Genomic DNA, 22,275 nt, shown 5'->3' on the forward strand with positions numbered 1-22,275 from the left:
CCACAGATACATTTGTAAAATGTCATGCAACACTCATCACACAATAAGGTTGTGTAAAGTGTTCTCTCTTCTGAGCTGATAGTTGACTCTTTCAGGAAAGATCATGAAAACAAAACCAGGAAGGCCTCATCGCAGAGAAGCTGATTTAAATTCATGTGATTTTGCAAAGAAGTTACAAACAAATATTTACTGCCTGATTTTTGTATGGTAATATACAAAATATTAATATAATATTAATGATACTATTAATAAGACCAGTAATTGAGGTTCCTGGGTGGCTCAGTGGGTTAAGCCTCTGCCTTCAGCTCAGGTCATGATCCCAGGATCCTGGGATTGAGCCCCACGTCGGGCTCTCTTCTCAATGGGAAGCCTGCTTTCCCCTCTCTCTCTCTGCGTGTCTCTCTGCCTACTTATAATCTCTTTCTCTCTGTCAAATAAATAAATAAAATCTTTAAAAAAATACTTAAAAAAATAAAACCAGTAATTGTGATTACAAGTAAAAGGTATTTAATGGTTAGTTTCCCTGTCATTGTTTGAAGCACCTCCCATGCATTCTGTCTCTCTTTTTCACTAGAACCTAATGCAGTATTTAGTAGTATTACCCCATTTTACAGGGGAGAACATATGGAGCTTTAAGTATTGAAGTAACCTGCCTATGATAGCCCACTTCGTTGTTTGTGGTGGAAGAATGATTTGAATTCAGTACGTTAGCCCTATTTCTTAACCCTTCTACTTGATTAGAAGATACATACCATCCCTCAAAGTCTCCTCCATTCAGCCCACTCATCCAGGAGGAAAGTTTACACATTAAAATAATTAGTTCCAGGAGATTTCAAAGTAGCCAAAGACTGTGTGACCTTGGGTAACCTGAGAAGGTTTTATGTTTTAAATAAATAACAGCTCTTGAGTTGCCTTTTTATGGCATTGGCCTGGTTTCAACAAAAGACTGCAAGTTGGTAGAACTATCGTGGTAAGAATGTGAACATAGTTCAGTGGCCTCCCTGTATTTGAAATAAGCATGTTGGGATAGAACATTAGAAATACATGTTTCTCAGTATAGAATAGAGAGAAAATGAAGTAGGATCATGATGGGCCTTAAGAGCGAATTATAATTGTTTGTCTTCTACTACTAGGTCCTAGATCAGTGACCTTTAAACTTTGTATCTTGTCTCCTTAGTAGGTTGTGAAGTATTGGGTCACAATCAACATATTTTTTTTTAATGAAATGGACAGAGTAGAGCAGAAGGGAAATAGTCCAAGTGTCTTGCTTTTAATAAGGGTCTTTATGAAACATCGGTTTCAGTTATACATAGCTGATACTCATTATTTGTGGTATATTCTATAGAGTCAGTGAAAATAATGAATTAGTGAATACTGAACCATTGCTCCTAAGGGAAATACAAGATTAGGATTCTTTGAGCCTCTTGTTCCATGATTTTCATCAACTGGTCCATACATCACCTTGTTTTATGTGTATTTCTGTTTAAAGACACCCTATTAATTACGTATTATTGATACTTTAACATTGAACTCTTGCGCAATAATCCTGCAACTCATACCTGAATAAAGCATATTTGACACATATTTCTTCTTCATTAGACACATCACAGCCATCTAGCATTCTGGAACACTAGTTGGCTCATTAGCATATGCTCAGGGGCCATTCTAAATTTTCTAAAAGTCACCAACCAAGAAAAAGCTCAAAAACACAGAAACGGTGGCAGGAAATAGGCTGCGAAAAAGATCCTTGTTCATAGAAGGCAGAGTATCATCTTGTTCAGGCTCAGCTGAGAACAGGTGCCTCAGCAGCTAATGTTCCTCCACATTACTCCATGCTCCGTCCAGGTCTGTGAATGAATCAAACAGTGTTGTGAGTATTGATCTAGGGGCTAGATTCAGTTTTAGCAAGTGGGTGGGTTTGCAAATATGGAGTCTGAATAATGCAGATCGACGATGTGTGGATATGTAGGTCAGTATGTTTACTAGGTCATTACATGAAATGTATTTCTCAAGCAAAAAACATTAAAAAAAAAAAAGACATTCATTAGAGAGTGTGAGCACACAAGTAGGGGAGGCACAATGGGAGTTATGTTGGGAGTCACCGTTGGGCTGCATCTCATGACCCGTGAGATGTTGACATGAGCCGAAACCAGGAGTCAGACACTCAACTGCCTGAGCCACCCAGGGACCTCGAGCAAAAATTTTTTTTTTTTAAGAAATATTGCCCTATATAATAAGAATACTGAGGAATTGCATGGTGAACAGTGTCTCCAGTATTGATACACAGAATGTAATTAAGGGACAAAAGACTAGCTGGGGGCAGTGGGGGAGGGGTGCATCTCCCTTGTTCAGTCAGTGGAGCATATGACTGTTGATCTCAGGGTTGTAAGTTCGAACCCCACGTTGGGTGTAGAGATTACTTTAAAAATATCTTTAAAAAAAAAAAAAAGACTAGCTGTACTATAAGGATCTTCTAGTAGTCTAACCTTTCAAAGTAATGAGGGAAAAGGCAGAAATGGGGAATAGGGTTGGAAATTAAGCAAAGAAAAAAAATTGAAGACTTGCTTTCAAATTGATCATAGGAATGAAGAAGTAAAAGTTGATATCAACCCTGACGGTGTCTGGTCTAGAATTCAGAAGCCTGGTTAGATATGTGTATAATGGAAGAACGGTCACCTGGGGGGACTCGTGGGGTCCACTCTGAGTCCCGGCTCGGTGACTTTCTTTGGCAACTCACAAGCTTTGTGCTTCATCTCTAAAATAATGCCAGTCGAAGTGTCTGTTAATTTTTAGAATTGAATGAGGCAGTATACATAGGTATAATTTTGGTAGAATACGGTGACACTTGGAATCGAATTAGCTGCTCTAGAAATAGCTGGTGATTGTGTGTGTGTGTGTGTGTGTGTGTGTGTGTGTGTATGTATGTATGAGGTGTACCTTCATATATGTACACAGTATACATGCAAGATCCCTATAATTTCCCCTGAACCAGTATTGGGTTATATAAGAAGCGATACTCCTCGGGCCATTGAAACGTGAGACTATAATAAAGCTGAGAGGCGAGGGCTACAGATTTATTCATCCTGAAAGACAAAGAAGCGATAGAAAAGTTAATAGAACCAGGGATAAAATATGAAGGATATAAACTAAATCAGATGATTCTGTAATCCTTATGTTCTATAAAATATATATAATAAAATAAATGTATACTAAATATATATATACACAACCCTGTAATGTGAATTATACATTAAAGCTTAAAATAACGTACACTACATTACGATGGGTTATGTTCATAGCACACACACGCTGTAGGATAGCACCAATTTTCACAGCTCCAGAGCAAAAGAGATACACAGTAAAAATGCCCAACACAATGTAACCTTTGAGAAGGAGTAGGACCTTGCAACCAGCCATAATCGTGAATACCACTTTCACCGTAGTTGCAAAGCTTGGAATTGCTAGTCACGAGGAATTTCTGGTTGATGACTGAATATGTAGGATTTTTGCTGTAATTTGTTCGACAGGCTCAAGTTAGTATTGTCCTACACGGCAGGCAACATTATAGATTTTAAGGCTTCAGCATCCTTGTATCTCCCAGAGTATTAAAGGTAATTCAGCCCCAGAAAAATGCTCTTCTCTCATTTTGTCTTTTCTTTTTGATGAGAGATGAAGAGATCCACTTGAGAAATGATTATATTGACTGTTGTAGCTTTAGATTTTCTTTAGTCCTTTAAAGCTGGCAAAGGGTATAAGCTGGTGCGTCCAAATAGACCGGAGAGGGATGATTTCACATTAGATCCTCTATCTACAACATAATGAAGCAGAGCGTCTGGTACAGAGTTATTCCCCAATGAGCTACATCCCTCTTGCGTGCTTTGCAAGCAGTTTTCATTAATATTAATCGTCACTAATTGTAATTAAAACTTGCCAGGGAATAATGGGAATCACATTTTTACAATTTACAAATATTGTCTCACCAAGACTTGCTTGCTTTATTTTATTTTTTATCCTGCATCCTGGTCATTGTGCAGTCTGATTGCCTTAAAAACAACAACAACAACAACAAAACAAGCCAAATTGTCAAAGGCTGTCAGTATGTAATGTCGTGTTCGATCTGGAGCTGAAAAGTGTGGCCTCAGGTTTCTGGCCCGTCTTTTATGTCACAGAAGCACAGAATTGTTAAACAATCCAGGGAAGCCAAAGGCAGCAAACAGGCAATAAAGTTTCCTATGTAGCTCAGTGCTGCATAACAAGAGGGACCCGTAAACTTTGCTCCAGTCTTGCATCAGATGCTAACTTCTCTGCTGGAATGCCGTTCACGGCAGACGTAAAGAAAAACAGACCTTTTAAAAAATGAAACTTCAGAAGGACCTGGTTTTTTGAAGGCTTTACTGGTTTCGGCTCATGTTCAAAGCTCTCCTCCAAGGTTCTGTTCGAAGCCATGAAGATGGGACAGGCTCCATTTTCCATTTTCTCCCTCGTTTCTGGGCTTCCAGAAGGGTCTTTTAATAGCTGGGAACTTACAGGGTGTTTTCATTAAGGACTGCATTGTCAGAATATGATAATGTAAACCTAAGATCTCCTGTGACTCTCATGCTTTATGGATGGCTTTGCAACAACCTTGTGTTTTATCCTGTTGCTGTATCATCACTGTATCTTTTGGAATGGGGGCGGGGAGGAAAGTCAGATGCTGGAAGGCGAGACAGCATCGTCAACCACCGACTTTCTTTTTTCCTCAATGAAGTGATCTATCTCTGTATTCAATTTATTGTTTTAAAATGTCATATTTACTTAGATCAGCGGAAGGAGGACTGTGTTATAAATAAGAAAGATAACTATTTTCAAAAAGAATTTCTGTCTGAGGATATAATGTCCATTTTCCTCACACCAGGAAATGGGCATAATTTGGACAATGTTGCCATTATTTTAGAAAGGGCTTTTATGCTTTTGTCTTAGATAAAAGGTTTTTTTTTAAAAAAAAAAAAAGTAAGCAGTGCTGATCATCACCAAAATTAGTTTACAGTGGGGTAAGGTGTGAATGGAATTCTAGTCTCTTCCTCATTCTGTCTCAGAAATTAAGTTAAGAACCTCAGTGTGGGGCAGAGCACGGTAGGTGTCTGCAGAGGGAGATGGGGGCTGGGGTGTGGGCAGAGGGCAGTTGTGTCTCAGAGCAGGACGTCCAGATCACGGGGGTGAGTAGGTGTTGGTAGGCGGGCTGCCTGGAGGAGGGTGTCAGAGCTTCATCAGGGTGAAAAGGATGTTCATGCATGGCATAGCCTGCAGTGGGGTTTTGAAGCCCCAGCAGGATGAAGAGGGGTCTCCACGTGTATAGTGGGTTGAAATGTAGACCCCCCAAATGGATATACCCAAGTCTCAATTCCTGGCACCAAACTCTGTATTCATTTCCCAGGGCTGCTGCAACAAATTACCGCTAACTTGGTGACTTAATAAATCAGAAAATTTTTTAATAGTTCTGGATACTTGAAGGCTGAAATCAAAGTATGGTTAGAGTTGTTTCCTTTTCGGGGCTCTGAGTGAAAACCCACCCAGCCCATCTCTCCTACCTTCGCGTGGCTGTGGACATCCCTTAGCATTCCTTGGCTTGTAGCTACGTCACTCCGATATCTGACTCCATTCTCCATATCACACTCTCCCCTCTGTGTCTTTGTGTCATTTCCTTTTTTGTTTCTAATAAGGAAATCTTGTCATTGGATTTAGGGCCTTCCCTAATCCAGAATGATCTCTTGCCGTAGTTACATCTGCAAAGAGTCCTATTCCAAATAGGGTCACATCCTGAGGTTTTGGGTGGACGTATCTTCTGGTGGGGTACTAATTCAACTTTCTATAACATGGCAGGGGGTGGCTTATCTTGGGGAGTCAGAGATCAAGAGGAGGGTGAAGGACATCCCCATAGGGGGACAGCTGCATGGGACCAGGGGGCAGAAGGGAGCAAAACTCCTGCAGCATAGGAGAGAATCCAAGTAGGTGATCTTGCCTGGGTATCAGATCCGGAGTGGGGTGAAGAGGCCATCTGCTTGGGGCAGGGGAAAAGGGGACATGAGAGATTGGTTGTGTATGCTGGGCTGATCAGATAGGTCTGTAACTATATCAAGGGTAATGGAAGCCAAGTTTTTTCTTGTCAGGGAAGTTAAAAATAGGGAAAAAGAGAATATATTGAAATTGATGGTGTCAGTGAAAACTCACGATTTTGTATTGGTGATGCATGGGGAGGTAAAGTGTGTAGGGGTGTGTGTGTGTGTGTGTGTGTGTGTGGATAGCCTCCAGTCCTGCCCTTCGAAGGGGCCCGGGATCAGGGCCCTGCAACTGCTGCCATATTTTAGCTTCCAATGGTCTAAGACAAGTAACAGAAGAAAGAACCTCTTGGGGAAAAAAAGGCTAATTTCAGTTTGGATAGAGGATGTACAATAGGAGCCTGGAGCATCTTCTGCCAGAAAGTGTGGAAGTGCTCAGGGAATGATGGGAATATGTGAACAGGGCACAGAAGTTGTCTTCAAGTTGTGCCCAGAGGCCAGCTTGGGAATAAGTTGAGCATCAAAAGAAGTGACAGTCATCTGTTATACCCTATTAAATACAGTATCCTCAGTCCAGAGTACTCTCAGTACATGAACGAGTACATTAAAGGTCTAATGAATGGGGTAGTTAGATATTTGCAAATATACCCACATAAAATACTTCCTAATGTCAAAGGGAGAAGGAATAACTTCTGCATGGGGGACCTGGTGGTTGTCCCCTTACATGATCAAAGCAAACATGGTCTTTCAATGGCATCCATCCAAGGTGTCACCAGATAGATCGGGAAGAGAAATACCATACTATAGATAGTAACCTGGATCTAATCATGAGGAAGCTTCACCAACCCATTGTGAGGCACATTCTCCTGAATGGACTATGATTTTCAAAAATGTCAACAGTGTGAAAGTCAAAGAAAGACTAGGGAATTGGTCCTGTCTGGAATGGAAAACTCATTGCCGGGTGTGATTCTGAAATGGACCCACTGTTTTGACACTTGGGTCTGAACATCAGATGGTGTTAGCCCCTCAACATAGGAATTGCCTGGGACATTCCTGGAGCAGAGTAAGCCCTCCTTAATTTCAGCTGTGATGATCATAATGAAGAAAAGGACTAAAGAATCACGTGGAAAGTCTATCTGACATCTGTCTACTTAATATCCTTGGATTCTGGAAGACAAATGTTCTGCATTTATATGGAGCAAACCATCTACCCCAAGTCTAATCAAGTTAAACTGAGAGGGAAATTTAAGTTATATTCTTCTTAGTCAACAGAGAAAAGAAAAGTACTTTGTCAGGTAATTCAGTACTTGGGAATCGTAAAATTAAATTGTTTTCATGAAAGTGAAAAAGTCAGTCTTCTTCCAATAACCAGAGAAGAGAAACAGATATGAGAAAGGGGCCGTGAATTGTCCCAGCATTGGAGTATTGGGAGTAATTCATTGAACTATAGATTTGGAAGAGCTTTTGGTAAGCATGCCAAGGATCCTTTTATAAAGCCAGTTTTGGAAGATGGGATCTCTCATTCCAGTTTTCAAGGGGAAAATAAATCCCAATGTAGTTTCAGTATTTCCAGGTAGATCTTTGCCTGTGTTTTCCAAAGTCTGGAGTTCACAGCATGTCATCTGTACTGAGGGAAGTCATGTGAGGATCCCACTTACTCATGTTGCAGTGATAGTCCTAGTGATTCTGAATATCCATAAGCCATTGTATCAGCAACCCCGGTCTAAACAGCACAGGTCACCCTAGATGTGCGTATAAAAATTTCCACACTACCCTGTATTGTCTTGAGTTGTCATGTCACTGAGGATGGATTCAGCACTTTTAACCTGCAGTCCTCAGCATGCTCCATTATCTGATTTTCCAGAGCCCCCATCTAAGAAGCAGTAAGTTTTTGGTATAGCCTTACTGTAAGAAAATTGGTGTATGGTTGAAAGGTGGTGGAAGCACATGAGGGAGTCATAACTAACATCATTTAAGGGAACAATGACAGTGTGGATGAGGACATGCCTAAGTCCACAGTCCACAGAAGGGAAGTGTAGTGAAGAGATCACCAATGGAGATTCTTAAGACTCAAGCTCTAGTCTTGTTCGTTATGGGAGACCTTAGGGAGTTGCCCAGTTTGATGATTTCTCTTTACATCTACAAAATGGGGACAATAACAGCCTTGCTGAGTAGCTCCTGCAACTGTAGGAAGGAACAATTTTATGATGAAAGTGTATCATACACTCAGAGTTCCACACAGATGTAAGGTGGCGTTCTCTTACGGGTCTATAGTGCTGGTTGTGTTTTTAAGTTACATTTAAGTACGTACATTAATGTCTACTTGAGCCCACAGAGATGTATGTGACAAATTTGGGAAGGATTTACATTAAAGGTAGTCCAAACACATCCATCATATTGCTCTAGGTGGTCAGTCCCAGGTAAGTCAACAGTTAGACTGTTGTTCAAGATGTTTGGTTGCAGGGGACAGAAACCCAACGAAAGGTAGGGGAAGCCACAAACCTGGGAAGTCCCTGATATGGTTCAGGCTTCGGAAGTGGGAACATGCTGGGGATGCCTGATATTTTGTCTGTGTGTCTTTTTTTTTCCCCCAGGTCAATGTCCTTGCATATGGAGGCAAAGACTACCTACAAGTAAATTTCCCCCTGTGAAGGGTCATTTCAAGCCATTGCAGAGAAGCGATTAACAGCTACTTTGGCTATAGTGGGAGAGTTATTTTGTTTTCCTTTGTCGGTGATGAGGGGGGAACAGTGAGCTGTCATGTCAGAGAATGTCCTTAGGGCACATGGCTTGATATGGTAGGGACCTTGGGCTGAAGCTGGTTTGCAGCCTGTTTTCGCAACATTTTTGGTTTTTGTTTTGCAGTTTTCATAGGAACGCAAGCAGGCCTTTCATTTAGTCATTGTCTATGGCTGCTTAGGAGCAGAGTTGAGTAATTGTGACAGAGATATTTACTATCTGGTCCTTCACTTTAAAAAAAAAAAAAATTGGCTGAACCGTGCTCTGGAGGAATGCGTATTTCTATTCCCAGGAATAAACCTCTGGAATTGTGTCTTCTCGTCTTTACAGTGATGGTCGTGGACCCAGTCATCCTTGAAACCCCCTTTTGAATGCTAAGGTTTATTCTTTGACGGCGCTTTGGCTTTGTTCCTAATGTTCTCGAACACACGATTCAATGTCCTGGAATTCCTTTTTCTCTTTTGCTGAACGCACGCCTCCTCCCATAGTGAACGTCCCGTCCAACCTTAGAGGTCTTCAAAGTCATTTTCCTCAATTAAGAAGAGCTGGATTCAAAAATGCCCCATTATTCCATGCATGCTACCATTGAAAGAGTGTCTCTTTTATGTACTCGGAGGACCGGAGCACCCTGGCAGCTTCCCAGGTAGCAAGGGGCGAGGCTTCCACGGCATACATTGTCTATACAGGGGTCTGAGACTCCTCTCCACTGTGGAGTGTGAGGAAAGGAACGATGCAGTGAAATGGCAGCAGACGGTGTCACAAAGCACCAGAAGATGTGAGGCTCGAAAAAGATCTCTGCCATTCAGCCGTGTAGAATTTTAAAAATGAGAAAATCGTCTCCTGGCTTCATGGCTGTTTTGGTAATGCCCATATGTTTGGCATAAAAGGCTCATGCCCTAGCTTTTCAAAGCTTCCCATAATGAAATTTAAAAAACAATGATGTTCTGATACATGAAGTAGAGACAAAAATCCCAGAACCAGCTTCTTCTTGTTCCTGCGTCTCCTTTCCTTTGGGATTGGTTCTTGTTTCTCAGACCAGCTCCCCCCAGTCCTCTGGTTTTTGTTACTTGCTGTTGGTGTTTGCTGCTCATGGCCAAGGTAGTGAAACCATCTAGAGGCTCATGACCTTGTTGAATGACTCGTTATGTAACTAGAGAAGGGATATTTTTGAATTGTGTAACCCTACAGCACCTTGACAGGGATAGCAGTCCGTGTCTACACCTTCTGTGTTTATGCAGGGACTGGAGAGGTAATATCTTTAGGACATTATCCTAATTACCAGCCTGTGACGGGAAAAAAAAAATATATATATATGTATGTATATTATATAGGTATATGTATATTCATTACGATGGCAATATTCCTGTTGTAACGTAGAGCTTGTTGAAGATGAACACAGGTGTTCATTTTTTCACAAAACTGAACAAAATTTCTTACTAGTCAGAAAACTCTGGACATTTTATATCATTTCCAGTATATCCTAATATTTTAAAACCCAAATATTCAACTGTCTTCAACAACCTGAGAACAAAAATAAATATTTTAACAAGAAAAAAAGTGTGCCACGACAGGCTGTGACTTAATAAAGAAAGACAAGGAATGGTCTCTAGAGACCAAGAGAAAAATGGGGCCTCAGATATATTTGTACGAAAGGAATGTCATGAGTAGAAAAAGCAGCTTGTCAAGCCCTGCTCCCCCCCAAAATAAAAAACAACCCACCACTCTTTACTTATGTGATTGCAAAATTATGCTTCTTAGTGAAATAAAGAAAACATAAATTGGTTTTACTTGTCTCCATTTAATATTTAATAACTTTATTTTTATAATTCTATTTGCCTGAGGGTTTTAACTTCAAGTTCAGTAGGGTGATTACAATGGTTTTATTTGAGGTACATGCCAAAACCCAGAAGTGAATGAAAACAACACTAGTGAGAAATGCCTAATAGGTAGGAACCTTAGTACACCAACTCAGGGGTGCAGGAAATGGAAATTCTCTCTCTAGTTTAAACCTAATTTCACGTTGAGCCTCTGATCCCCAGATGTTAATTTAACTCACTTTAGGAATGTGTCCCTTTTCCCAATGGTGGCGCTTGAGTTTTAAGGGGTAATGTAGGGTTAGGGTATTAGAAGGGTGGAGGCTGGGAGAGGCTTGCTCCCCCTGGGTATTACGCAGCCCTGTTCTCTGCTGGCACCCATCCACACTGACGTGGACGGAGATGGTTTTTGTTTTGTTTTGTTTTGTTTTGTTTACATTTAATCCTTCATTCTTACCTATCTTGAGGCTTCTTCAGTTTTGACTTGCCCTCAAGAATTTTCAGGCCTTTTTTGATCTCATGGAGAGCCTTCTGTTCCTTCTACAGCAGGTTGATCCGTGAGATACTGTACGGGGTTCTTTGAGACCCTCTTTGTCTAAACGCACCTGACTGGTATATTCCTCCTATTTCCTGCCCCCTTTCCAGGACTAAAAGAGGACTTTAGCTCTTTTAGTCTTGACAATTAGTTGGGTGTCTCCAACATCCAAATCTCACTGGTATTTCTCAGAAGTGCACAGAGGTTAAACAGCCTTGTTTCTCCTCCAATCTCCTGTCCTTCTCTGTGGGGGAGACATCCGGCGTGGGAGTCCGATGGCCTGTCTTTGGCTATTGCGTATACTCTGAAGACTATTGCTTATTTGAGGTTTGTCCCTTTCTTCCTGAGATCTATGGTGTTAAAACAGGTTGACTCCCTTTGTCTTTTTCTGTTTTAGCCTTCTGCTGGGTTCTGCCTTCTCTGAATCAACACATAAAAAAATGCTTTAACTGATTAAATGGGGACGGGTCGAGGAGTATAGTTTAATATTACAAAATCTTTTTCTGCCTTAAATACAAGTATGGTTTATATTGTAATGGTGTTGTTATAGGGTCTCTCCTCCATAGTTACTGTCAGCCCTCCTGTCTTTGGAAACAGCAGAAGAGGAGTCAATATAGGTAGAATAATGAGCCAAATTCATGATTGGGTAGACTTAAGAATGTCTATTGATTGACTGCCTGGGCTATTACAATATCTGTCTGAAATAGACTTACGTCTTTGGTTAAAGTGTCAACTCATCTTCAGGGTCCAAACTCAACGGCAAATGGTCAGACCTCATTGTATTAGTTGGCTACCAAGTGATAGCTGAGCCCCCGATGGAGAGATGGGCGTTCAGTAGCAAATACAAGTCCCATGTCCAAGTTCTGACTCTGTCATTAATTAGTTCTGAAATTCTCTGTTTAGCAATTGCCTTCTTCATGTCTCATTTAAAAATGTTTAATAGGGGCACCTGGGGGGCTCTGTTGGTTAAGCATCTGCCTTCAGCTCAGGTCATGATCTTAAGGTCCTGGGATCCAGCCCTGCATCGGGCTCCCTGCTCGGCGGGAAGCCTGCCTTTCCCTGTGCCTCTGCCCCTCAACTCCTCCCATGCTCTTTCTCTCCCTCTCAAAAAAAATAAATAAATAAAAATAAAAATAAATAAAAAATTTAAAAAATGTATATATCTAAAATATATATGCTTATTATTTATATATAAATATATAATATGTTATATATTTATATATAGTATATAAATATATATAGTATATAAATATATATATATATATATATATATATATATATATAAAATAAAGAAGTGAATGAATTATTCAGATTTCTATTCCAGTTTTATTTCAAATCAGGTATATACCCCATTGGTGTGGGTTTGGGCTAGAAGAAAAGATGAAGGAAAGTTCTAGACCCTGAAAATGTAGGGAATTCAGGCCCTGGAGGATATCTTGAGGTTCCAAGAAGCCCAATGCAGAAAAGATTTGGGAGATGAAATGAAATGCTCCTTTGGCAAATAAACTCTCCTTACTTAGCATTTTCCTTCAAGCTGATCATGCCCAGGTTTTTTACATCGGCCAGGTCGCACTCTCTAACTCCGTTTATATTTCTGATCTGAAACTCGGTGCAGGAAACACCATGCCGTATTCGGGTATGTATTATGGGGAGAGCTCATGTGGGTTACAGGAAACCCACACGGACACTCTGGTCCCCAAGGATTCGTGTTCGTATTGTATGGCACTTTTTATTTTCCCAGGTTGGTTTAATGGAAATTACTTAGGCATTTTAAACGATGGCCTTAAAACGTGGGAGTGGGGCAAAAGCGAGCACTTGACCTCTCTCCATAAAATTGAATTGCTCTTCACGTTTAAAGTTTTGACAGAGAGAAAGAGACGCGGAGAGAGGATGCCCTTATTTGGTGACGAGCACCCATTAGAAGGACAGTTTGTTACCTTTCATCTTCGTACTCCACGTTGCGGTGTTAAGGATCTGCGAGCAGAGTGCTGGGAGATCTCTAGAGTTAAGAGCCTGGAGACAAGGAGTTCGGCTGTTTTAAGGGGCAGCGGATAGTGTGTGTAGTCTGCATGGTGAAGCTTAATTAGCTTCCATTAAATCCAAATGTACTGAGCAGCACTGTGTGTCTGGCACTGTGCTGTGTGCCCAAATGGTGAGGGACAAAGGAGAGCCACCGGAGCTTTGAGATGAAACGGAACGTGGAGCGTTTGGTCTCGTGTCCAACACAACAGCGGGTCACCGGTGCCTTCTCTGAGCTTGCTGTCAGCCCCTCGTCGCAGGAGGCAGCGTGACATGAAAGGAGCACTATATTTAGACTCCGATTCCTGGTTCTTTGAATCCCACCTCCACGGACTATCCCTTGAACCTGCTAAATGGAGTTGGTGACTGTCCCACCTGCCATTCTGGGTGGTTTGAATGGCAGATGACATGAGCAGTAACAGATCACTTTCTTGCAAACCAGAAAAAGCTATTCTGTGCTAAAGACTCATCACGTGGGCTGAATTGCGTCCCCTCTAAATTCATATGTTGAAGTTTTAATGCCCACATTTCCCTAGTATGGGACTGGTTTAGAGATACGGTCGTCTGTCCCTCCCCACCCCGCCCCACTATTAACTGAGGGGTGTAACATTGAATCAATGTCAGTTGTATAGCATAATGATTTGATATTTGTAGAGATCGCAAAATGACCGCCACACTGTCTAGTTAACACCCATCAACACACATAAATCAAACGTGTGTGATGAGAACTTTTAAAATCCACTCTTTTAGGAACTTCAAATATGCAGTTCAATACTACCGACTGTAGTCGCTGTGCCGCGCGTGGCACACCCGTGACTTTACTTTGTAACTGGAAGTTTCTACCTTTAAAGAGATAATTCAGTTTAAAAGAGGTCCTGAGAGGGAGCCCTAACCCAGGATGACAGGTGTCGTCATGAGAAGAGGACATTCGGACGTAGATGTATACAGAGGACGTGTACAAGCCGAGGAGCGGGGCCTCGGAAGAAACCAGCCTGGATGAGACCTCGATCTTGGGCTGTCAGCTGCCGGAACCACGAGAAAATACCCTCCTGTTGCTTGTCACTCCTAGCCTGTGTGGTATTTTGCTATCACAGTTCCCATCAATGCCTTCCAGGGCTGTGATTCCGCACTGGTGGTGCTTGAGATCCAGCGGACCCCAGTGATTGGCCTGACCTTGAAGAGTTCCTTATCCTCCAGGGTGTGGTGAAACATACCCGTGTACCAGAAACAGCATAGAGCTCAGTGTCCAGACTACTAATCAGTATCCTTGGGGCACCTGGGGGCTGCAGTGGGTTAAGCGTCTGCCTTTAGCTCAGGTCATGATCCCAGAGTCCTGGAATTGAGCCCCATGTCGGGCTCCCTGCTCAGTAGGGAGCCTGCTTCTCCCTCTGCCTCCTGCTCCCTGCTCCCCCAGCTTGTGTGTGTTCTCTCTCTCTCTCTCTCTCTCTCTCAAATAAATAATAAAATCTTTAAAAAAAAAATCAGTACCCTTGATGCCACTCGTATTTAGGAACCTTCTGTTCTGTGTTTCCAGTTTCTAACTTAGTACTGTTCACCAACCTGTTTCTTTAGCCCACAGTAAAGTGTTGGTTTCATCTTTCGATGTTATGCTTTGTGCTCTTAAGAAGAGGAAAATACATACTAGGCTGCATGAACTAAGCCAGGTGTCTTAAATATGCTATTTTTTAAAAAGATTTTATTTATTTATTTGACAGACAGAGACCACAAGCAGGCAGAGAGGCAGGCAGAGAGAGAGAGGAGGAAGCAGGCTCCCTGCTGAGCAGAGAGGGCCATACGGGGCTCGATCCCAGGACCCTGGGATCATGACTTGAACGAAAGGCAGAGGCTTAACCCAGTGAGCCACCCAGGTGCCCTTACCTATGCTATTTAAATGCTTAATCCTCACTCTGACATTGAATTTAGGATTCCATTGTCAAGGTGAGAAAGCAGGGTCGAGGACGTGAAACTCAGCGGTGGAACTGCTATTCGTACCCCCTTCTGTCTAAAAGGAAACCCTGGTTCTTCCCATTAGAGAGCTGCTTTTGTCGTAATTGTAATTTTGCGGCCAGGATGCATAGTCCACCAAGCGATATGTAAAACAAGAGGCATAGAAAAAGTCGTGTATTTTTTTTATAAAGACAATTTATTTATTTATTTATTTATTAGAGAGAGAGAGGGAGATCCTGCAGGCGAGGGGGTGAGCAGGAGGACACGGAGAATCTCACGCAGGCTCCCCACGGAGAGCAGAGCCCAGCACGGGGGCTCAGTCCCAGGATCCTGAGATCACAACCGGAGTTGAAGCCAGAGTCAGCAGCTTAACCGACTAAGCCATCCAGGCACCCCACAAAGGTCATTTAAAGGGTGTCATTCTTACATCTCTCTTCTTTGCCCTTTGCTCTTTTAGACAGTCTCCTCGCTGCAAAATCACCAAGCCTGGGCCTCTTTAATCCTCGGTGCCGTTTCGTAGAATTGCCATGAACTCCACCCAGGTGCTTGGTCATGGTCCCCGGCCGTTTGGGTCAAGCCATGTTGCCTTTGGAAGTTGTGTGATTTAAGCTTCCTACTTGGTCTGCCATCTTCTCCCTAAACACACCCTGGGTTCCCAAATCTGTGCTCCATGCCTGCCTGTCCCATGCAGCACAAGATTTCACCAGCTATCTCCGATACCCCCTCCTTCATGAAGCCCTCTGGAGCTATCCACGCAATCTCTCTGAGCTTTCATGGCATTACTGCTTCTAGCAGTTCAAGCATGAATTTTATGCTGCCCTTTATTCAAGTGATGCATCTTTAAATGTGTGTGCTAGATTAATGTAGAAATCTCATTCTTAAATATTCCTTCAATTTTCACAGTGATTCCTATGATTTAAAACGGATCATAGGAATTATAATGTCGGGTTTTTTTTTTCCCTCCAGAACATGCGCACTCCCTTCAAGACTCCACTGTACTTTCTGCCAACTTCCTATCCATGTGCCCCTTACTGAGCTTTACTGATTTAAATATCTTACCTTAGGTCCTGGTTGGTGGAGGTTGTGATGACCATGTTTCACTATTCTCCTAAAATCTCATGTATAATTAGTGTTGAATAAGTATTAACATTTGCACCAAAATAGGAAAAGCATGATAAGGCTTGGAGAAAAACAACCACCCATAAGAACTACACAGTTAACCAGGCACTGAACTGTGGTCAGCTCAGCTGAACTGTCACGAACTTGCTTCCAGCAGCAGGTAGATTTATGGTGGCAACACTAGGAGACACAGGTGTATTTTATTCCGTGGGGGGAAGGACAGAGAAGGTTATCCAGTGCCACAGAGGCAGCTCTCCCAGACCTGTTTCCCTCTTTTTCTTCTCGTGTGCTGATTTTTCATTTTGGCAAATACAAACAGAGGGCTAGCATACCGGCCTCTCATTTGCCCTGATAAACAGAATTAGCACATTGGCCTTGCCATGAGAACCTCTGCAGGGTGCCCCGCACTCAGTTTGAGGGAGTAGCATTACGCTGAGCTATAGCTGAAATAGCAACCCTCAGCAGTGGGCTAACCCACCGGTGTCTTTCTCCGTCCCCATGCACCTGTGAGATCCCTCCTAGGAAGAGCAAACTCCTAGGATTAAGACCACAATGTTGGAATGAGATCTATCCTTGGTTTCCTTGGGTCATATAAGGAGAAATAATTTAAATGGAAGAAAGCTATGTACTCTCAGTGCCATCTTAAAAATGAATATCTATGGGGCGCCTGGGTGGCTCAGTGGGTTAAAGCCTCTGCCTTCGGCTCGGGTCATGATCTCAGGGTCCTGGGATCGAGCCCCACATCGGGCTCTCTGCTTGGCGGAGAGCCTGCTTCCCCCTCTCTCTCTGCCTGCCTCTGCCTACTTGTGATCTCGCTCTCTATGTCAAATAGATAAATAAAATCTTTAAAAAAAAAATGAATATCTATGGAAACAAAAGAGGTTCTGCGTGATTTCTCTCCTATGGGTTCTTTAGATCATCCTCACCCCTCACTGGCTTACCTGAACACAGACAGGAAGTACCACAAGGGATCCTGGAAGAGTGTTGTGTGTCTGCTGTGGACTGAACTGCATCTCCCCCAAATGCATATGGTAAAGTCCTGACCCACCCCCACCCCTACCCCACGATCATGTGACTGTATCTGGAGGTAGGGTCTTTTGGAGGTAACTTGGGTTAAATTAGTTCGTGAAGTTTGACCCTAATTCGATGGGACGGCCCTAAAGGAAAAGAAAGCTCTCTCAGTTACACCACTCCCGTGTGAGGACACAGCTAGAAGGAAAGTCTGAGGGAACCAGGCAAAGGGCTCTCATTTGGAGTCAAATCAGCTGGCATCTTTTTTTTTTTTTTTTTTTTTTTTTTTAAGATTTTATTTATTTATTTGCCAGAGAGAGAGAAGGAACACAAGCAGGGGGAGTGGGAGAGGGAGATGCAGGCGCCCTGCTGAGCAGGGAGCCCAATGTGGGGCTTGATCCCAGGACCCTGGGACCATGACCGGAGCCAAAGGCAGATGCCCAATGACTGAGCCACCCAGGCGCCCCCAGCTGGCATCTTGATCTTGGACTTTCCAGCCTCCACAACAGGGAGAAATAATTTTTTTTTTTTTTTTAAATTTTCAAGCCACCCAGTCTGTGGTATTTTGTTATGGTCGCCTGAGCTGACTAATACAACGTCCTTCCAGAGAAAGAACAATGCCCATGTGTTGAGGGTGTTAATTTCTCCATAATAACAGATGTTCTGGAATACTCAAACCATTTTACAATTGTTTTAGAAGTAAGGACTGGATCCATTTTTTTTTTTTTTTCCTGTGTTTTGAAACCCCCACCGTGGGCTTTTCTTATCTGTGTAACAATAGTAGGATGATTGCTCATAGCAGACGGCGTACATTTCATGTAATATTTTGTAAAATTTCTTAGAAATATTTGTTGTCGCTGTTCCCTGGCCACACTGAGTGTGTGGACTCATCCCGGGTCTCTGCTTCTACTCAGTCACTAAATGTGATTTGATTTTGCTCTCTATATGTTTCTTGAATCTCTTCCTTATCCCCCATGTCTTTATTTATGTCAATAGCATCTCTCACGTGAGTTATTGTTCGGACCTGCAGAATCTCCTTTGGCCATATGTCTGCCTGTCAGTGACTTTCAGTTGCCCACAGAAATAAGACCTTCCGCTGTCTCTCCTGTACCATCCCTTACTATATTTTCAGATCCATTGCTACTCATTGCTCTCATGTGTATCTCCAGTACTGCTGTTCAAGTTGGAGTATGTGAACACAACATGGCGTTTCATTTCTGGGTCTTTGGTGAGGCCTTTTGGGGTTCCTAAAATGCCTTCAACCCTATATACCCTCATCCATTTTTCTTGATGGCTTAAATAATAACATGGCCAGGGTAAACTGACATAATTTATAATTTATTATAGGCTTTTTAAACTGGGACATATTTGAGAGTGAAAGGAGGCATGGGTTAATTGTTTAGAACCCCAGGCATAAACTGAAATTATCATGGGTAAATAGGAGGAATGACTATCTTATTTCTAGTTAAAACTCTACAGTCTGTCTCCTTTAGGAATCCCTTAGTAACGTGCCGTAATTTGCTTTGTGTTTCCAAGTGATACTGTTCATGCCTTTAGTATAAGGTGCTAAAACTACCTTGTTACATTCTGACTCCTCCTCATTTGGAAGTGGAAACGTGGGAGGAATTGGATCTTTCTCATTCTGGGGGGCTAGCGCTTAGCCCAAGATCCTAGAGACCAGAGACTGTGAAGAGATAAACCCCCATATATGAGGCTGCTTTTCCTGTTTAAAAAACAAAAACAAAAAGCAAAAACACTCATGGAAATTTCAAGCAACAGCTGAGCATGGGACACTGCAGAACTCTGGTGTGTTTCCCAGTCTGAGGAGACTGAAGGTCATGTTCAGGGTCCCCGATGCTAAAGCCCTAGGAGAAATTCCAGGTTGTTGGTTGAGACCTTAAAATTGTTGCACAAGAGGAAGAGAAATGAAAAGAACGTAAACAGTCTTAACCCTGGGCAAATAGGTCAACTTAAATTCAGATTCAAGTTAGGAAAATACCTGATCAGATGAAAAGTGATCTAGTTTCCCTGATTGCCAGGAGCAAAATTCCATCCATACATAGGAAAATACTCTCTGAGCCTCAAATGTTCTCTTTAATTTTTTATAAACAATGTCCAGCATATAATAAAAAATAATGGGGTACACCAGAGGACTGGATAAACTGAAAAAAATGAGATGAAGTGGCAATAAATAAAAACCAAGTCATGCGGATATTGCAGTTTTCAGACAATGGACTTGAAAATATTCAAGAAATTATGTACTAAACTAAAGGATAATTGCAGCAAATGGAAAAAAGTATTAAAAAAATTACTGAAGTCAAGGTGTGGATATGGGGATTTAACAACAGATTAGACATAGTTCAAGAGAACACTAGATCTGTGGATCTATTTCTAGTTTTTTCAAACAGAATTTTCCTTAAAGCAAGTCAGAAGAAATTATTAATACTAGGCATGAAGAGAGAAAAGGGATGAAAATATAGAAAATGATAGATACATGGAAAACAGTGAATTAACCTAACATACATGTAATTGAAATCTGAGGAGAGAGGAAATGGTTTATTTAATAAATAAAAAAAAAAGTTATAGAATTAGACAAAGTGGATCAAACACGTCAAGCCAAAGATTCAAAAAGCCTCATGAAAGCAATGTATTAGAAAAAAGTAAACCCAACCTAGGCATACCGTAATGAAATGTGAAAAATTAAAAACAAGAAGGGAATCTTGGAAGTGTTCACAGAGGACTTCTGGTTCCAGCCACAAATGAGTACCTTGAATCAAACCAATGCTTCTGCCAAACACAACTACAAAAGCTAGACAAAGTACATTCTGGAAAAGTTCAAGGCCATTGGAGGGCAACTAATGCAGGACTTAAGGTGCTGCAATCCCTGATGGTAGGAGTGTGCATCCGGCTTTGCTTCAAAGTCACACTGAACTCTTCCTCAAGGGCATTTGCCAGGTCATAGTAATGGGGAACTCTTGTTTCTCAGTGGTAAACAGTAGTCTCTCTGGCCTGAGAAGACAGAAGGTATACCTTGGCCCTGCCGAAATTGTTAGGATGTGAAGGTCAAAATTTTAGACAGGGGAAAAACTGTTGAGAAATGAGTTCTAAATTTTGCATTGGAGTCCATAACTGATGGGTGAGTTGTACATATACAGAGTATTCTGAACTCCATGCTGAAAGCAGTGGCACAGATTGGAGCTGCTGCGACTGATAGAGAAATAAAAATTGGAGTTCACATTGTGCCGAGGTGGATGGACTCTGGTAACTGCCCAAAATTTTAGTTGACATTTCAGAAAAAGGCTACTTCTAGGAGTAAGGGTCACACCAAAAGACAAGGGAAACCTGTGATGTAGAGCAGCCCTAATAAAACATCATATAAACGTCTCATGGGGTCAAGGTGGTACATGTATATTCTCTCCACTTGCCAAAGAAAAGTTTGTCTCTCTTTGGATGAAGAGGCCATCGTTCAGAGATTCTATGAGGGCATAGGAAATAATATGAACAAATGACTGAAAAACAAGGGAAAAAATGAAAGTAGAAACTGACCCCAAAGTGATTCAGATAATAATATAGTTATCAGACAGCATTGTTAAAATAATTATGACTATTTGGTAAAATTGGAGGAAATTGGAAAATTTAAACAGAGATTTGAAATCTCTAAAGGAAAGAATCACATTGAATATTGGCATTAAAAAATCAGTGTCTGAAATTTAGAATTTGTTAGATTGTTTCCATGGATAGACAAAGCAAACCAGGATTCATGAGCAGGAAGACTGGACAATAGAAAATGACCATACTGATGCAAAGAAGAAAAATGGAAAATACGGAGAAAGTGTGAAGAGCCATATCAAACTGAATAAACTCTAAACAAGAATTTTCAAGACTATGGAAAGTCTTCAAAAAACAGTTTCAAGATCCTTCATGAATTCCAAACAGGAGGATTTATACTGAGGCTAAACTATCCTGAGGCACCTAATGATCAAATTAATAAAAGATTATAAGAATCTAAAAAGACAGAAAGGAAACAGTAGAGTAAAAAAATTATTTTAAAAGGAGCAACTATAATACTGATGGATCCCTTTTCAACAGATATGATGGCAGTTAGATGATAGCAGGTGATACTTTAAATTGGTTAAAGAAATTATGTGCCAATTGTGAATTTGGTACTTTGTAAAAATATTCTTCAAATAGGAGAGCAGACTGAAAACTCTTCCACTGAGATGAAAGTTGAGAATTTTTCACCATCACAAATGCATCATAAAATTTCTCTTTTTCTTTTATAAAGAAGGATGTTGAGGATATCTTCCCCAGGACGAAGGACAGAAATGCAGAAAGAAAAGTAAACTATCAAATAATGAAACAGTAAATGATATAAGTAATAGAAATCCTTGGTTAATTCAAAAGAAATCAAGAAGTGCAAATAATGGAATAATAGACAAATATATATTTTTTATTATTTTTAGAGGTAGGGTAGGAGACTCTGAAGCAGGCTCCACGCCCAGTGCAGAGCCCAACATGTGGCTTAGTCTCACAACCCTGAGATCATGACCTGAGCTGATATCAAGAGTTGGACACTAAGCCACACAGGCAACCCAATAATAGGCAAATATAAACAAATGACAAAAATGATAGATTTAAGCCAAAGGTATTAGCAATTAAAAGTAACTGGATTTAATTCTGCATTGAGAAGACAAAATTAGACTAGGATAAAACAATAAAACTTCATATATACATATATACATACATATATACCATGTACATGGAAAATGTAATCCTATTTTAGTCTGGTTTTTTTTTTTTTTTTTTTTAGTCTCGAGGCTCTCTTAAATCATGTGCTCTATTTTCCAAAATGAAAACACTCAGAAAAAAGTCACTCATTCAGTAAGTATAAATATCTAATCATATTAAATAGATACAGTACTTTTGTTATGCTTTTAACTCTAATGAAATTCCTATTACTGAAGCAAAATCAGGTCAAACCAGGGCTTTTTTGATTTTGTTAAAGCTAATTATGAAATACACATAATTATTTCATTTTATAGCTGTATTTTTATTT

At 41.1% G+C, this 22,275-nt stretch overlaps 1 long non-coding RNA gene across 1 annotated transcript in view; it reads left to right on the forward strand.

Moving 5' to 3' along the window:
• Window positions 1-22,275, forward strand: part of LOC131834810 (uncharacterized) — a 231,162-nt gene that overhangs the window by 71,420 nt on the left and 137,467 nt on the right. The window lies entirely within an intron of this gene.

This window comes from Mustela lutreola, chromosome 6 (genome assembly GCF_030435805.1).
Source record: "Mustela lutreola isolate mMusLut2 chromosome 6, mMusLut2.pri, whole genome shotgun sequence".
Taxonomy (NCBI): domain Eukaryota; kingdom Metazoa; phylum Chordata; class Mammalia; order Carnivora; family Mustelidae; genus Mustela; species Mustela lutreola.